Below are 3,599 nucleotides of genomic sequence, written 5' to 3' on the forward strand. Positions count from 1 at the left end.
TGTATAGTATTTAAATATATGCCTGAGAAACACATAATATTGTCCCCTTAAATCGACTACATCTGTTTTTTAAGTGAAAAACACATAATTTGAACTAGTTGTTTTAAAGTGACCAGTTTATTTGAATTAAACCAGTATTAAAGGAGAATAATTGTTATCGACATAGATATTTTTACTGAGTGTTTCGGAGGCAACTGGTGTCCAACCCTTCACCACTAAAGGTGACATAGATACTTTATTATGGTATAGTATTTAAATATATGCCTGAGAAACACATAATATTGGCCCCTTAAATCGACTACATCTGTTTTTTAAGTGAAAAACACATAATTTGAACTAGATGCTTTAAAGTGACCAGTTTATTTGAATTAAACCAGAATTAAAGGAGAATAATTGTTATCGACATAGATATTTTTACTGAGTGTTTCGGAGGCAACTGGTGTCCAACCCTTCACCACTGAACCCTTCCTCAGAAAGGTTGGAGTCATCATCATTTCCTGAATGACATGGCTCAAATAAATTGGTTTGCAGTCCTTCATAATAACCAGCTCCCTCTTCTTCATAATTCAGTGCAGCTTTTTCCTCCAAATCTCTGCTGAAATCACTAACAACTTCCTCTGCTTCTGTGTACTCTGCCATAGTTGTTTACCTTTTGGCTCAACCTCATTATGTCACAAAATATGCCTGAGTTTGACCTGATTATTACAGACGAAAACTGCGGCCGTCTGCAGTGTGATAGATTTATAGCAGTCTGTGAGAAATATGTATTATTAAAAACTTATGTGTACACAGAATGAAAGCACAGTCATTCATCAGCTGTGGTTGAATGTTTAGGGGAATCATTCATTTAATGCAAGAGTGGGTGGTTCGATTCCACTGCTATTCAGTCACATGTTGAAGTGTCTCTGGGCAAGACACTGAACCCCAACTGAATAAATGTGTGTAAATGAATGTGTGTGTGTGTGAATAGATAAATGAGGAGACAGAGGATGTGTCTCAATTCATGGGCTGCATCCTCATGATTGTGCATTTGTTGGTCACATACGTCACTGCTCTGCTTTGCATGCTGTCCCATTTTGAAGGCTCCTCATCATGTGGCAGAGAAACGTGGGCCCACAAAATCTTGAAAATCAAGGATGCATCCCAGTATCCTGCCCAGCTGAGGATATTCCAGGATCCAATGCGCCAATAGCAAACAAAACAAAAAAAATGAAGACTGTGGAGTTTTTATTTTTTAACAAGTCGGCGTAGTTTGGAAATTCATCTCNGTTTGCACAGCTATCCAGTTGGGGACATTCCATTGACTTCCATTACATTTCTACATCCTAACCCTGACCACAAACCCTAAGGCTAACCTCACAGGTGAACCTAAAACTAACCTAAACTCAATTCATGCCTTGGTCCTAAACCCAACCCCCAACCCACCAATGACATTTAAACCAATGGGGACTCCACTTTTGTCCCCAAATGTAGGCATTTTGTCTTAGAATTGCCCCCAAATGTCACCAAAACCACCACCCCACCATACACACATGGTATCTTTATGGGGACATTGCATTGACTTCCATACATTTCTACAGCCTAACCCTGGAACCCTAACCCCACCCTAATAGGCTCGACACACAGGGAGCGACAAACAACAGCAATTAACGGCTGTCATCCCAACCAGGGTGAAACCCAACACACAGGATGTCATGGCAATGGCCGTATTGTGAATCACGCTTTCGGGTTGCTTGTCTTAAAGATATTTGAATGGTTCTTCTACTGCTTCTTGTAAAGTTTATTGGTGGTTGACAAAAAAAAAGAATGGTGTGCATTACGGACGTGTAAACTAAACAAATCTTATGATGCTGTTATGATGCTGATATTGAAAAACAAACACATGCCAATACAGATAAAATTTTATGTGGAAAAACTTTTTGGACAACTTAAACTTTTAAGCACTCCCCTAACCTGACCCAGCCAGATCCTCGGTCAACCAGTCAGTTGAAGTTTCAGATTTTTGGAAGATATTCTTTCCTATCTGCACCCACTGAAAACAACAAAACCCATCTACAGTATATGCACCATAATACCTCCATTACTGAACAAACCCTTCTTGAATTCCCAACCTCTTCTTATGAAATCAAAACAAAATACACCCTCATGACGACTACAGGAGCCTAAACCGAACGTACAAGTAAGGATACTTTTCCTAAAGACTGCTAACAGCCAGTGGGTATCTAATGACTAGACAATTCACAATTAAACACTTCCAATCATAAGCCCCTCTTTCCACATAACATTATATTTTAAATCCTTTGAATTAGAGACCTCTTTACACTACTTAGGCCACTGCCTGGCTTCAAGTAAAGGGAAAAGAATTCAGGACCCCTTTATGGATACTAAGAAGCTCAGAACACTGTGTTCCTGAAGGTTTGAATAAAGATCATGTATTTTTGGGGACAGCAATAGGCCTACTTACAAGGCCCCCACTCATATGGATTTTTTATCCATCCCCACTCACCGTAACCATAACCATAAGGATTCTTTTCCTAAAGACTGCAACCAGCCACTTGGTATAAAATGACTACAAATCACAAGTAAAAACCTCCAGTCATAAACTCCTCCATCCACAGAACATTATATTTGAATCCAATGAGAAAAGAGGGATTACATGGCCTGTGTTTATCTGTTTACCACCAGAGCCCCGTTTCAGAAAGCAGGCTCAACCAACTCTGGGTTAACACAGATACTCTGAATCAACTCACCCTGCTCTGTGATACTTAGGATTTTCAGTTTCACAACAGATGATATCAATTGGGTAACTTAACTCGGAGTGAAGTTACCTCTTGAGCTCAAGTATTTAAGAAGTCCTTATCAATGGAAGTCAGATAATGTGATTCATCAGGGAAATGGCAGAAAACAGGAAGAATCAAAGTCCATATTTCTCACCACTGGAACTAGAAATATTAATGACGGCATTCAGACAATACCAACATATATTTAACAAAAAAGGCAATATTGTTGCCGCTGCAAGAGAAAGACAGTTAGTGTGGCAGAGAACTGCTGACCAAGTCAATAAAAGCTAATCCTTTATTATTTATAATTATTGAAGTAAAAAAAAGTTAGTGTGTGTGTGTGGGGGGGTCTTCTCCATGGTAGCCATGGATCAGTAGTGTTTTTATTTATGTTTTACTGTTTGTATCAAGTTTTAAAATCTTTTCAGAAATATATAGCTTTCATAGCACTGTATTACTTTTACATCTTGTGTACAAACTGTGCCATGAAGCTGTTTGAAATGTACTAACTGCTGATTRTCTGATAACTTTGGCCCATGTGTCATAAGTGTTGTTGGGTCTTGTTTTGTTTCAGGAAGGAAATATCTGTAAACTGAAGCTTATCATTTCCACTGTAGAGATAAAATAAAGTCATGATCTTGCTTTTATKTCATTCCTCATTGACAAAGTAAACCAGGACAAAGACACAGCTGTTGCAGACAAACTGTCCAGATACCAGCCTCATTCTGGCACTGTTGTATAAAGTACCACAAAGTGATACTTGAGTAAAAGTACAAGTATCTTACCAAAAAATGACTTTGGTAAAAGTTAAAGTCTCCT

The sequence above is a fragment of the Austrofundulus limnaeus genome, unplaced genomic scaffold (genome assembly GCF_001266775.1).
Source record: "Austrofundulus limnaeus strain Quisiro unplaced genomic scaffold, Austrofundulus_limnaeus-1.0 Scaffold585, whole genome shotgun sequence".
NCBI classification, from domain to species: Eukaryota; Metazoa; Chordata; class Actinopteri; order Cyprinodontiformes; family Rivulidae; genus Austrofundulus; species Austrofundulus limnaeus.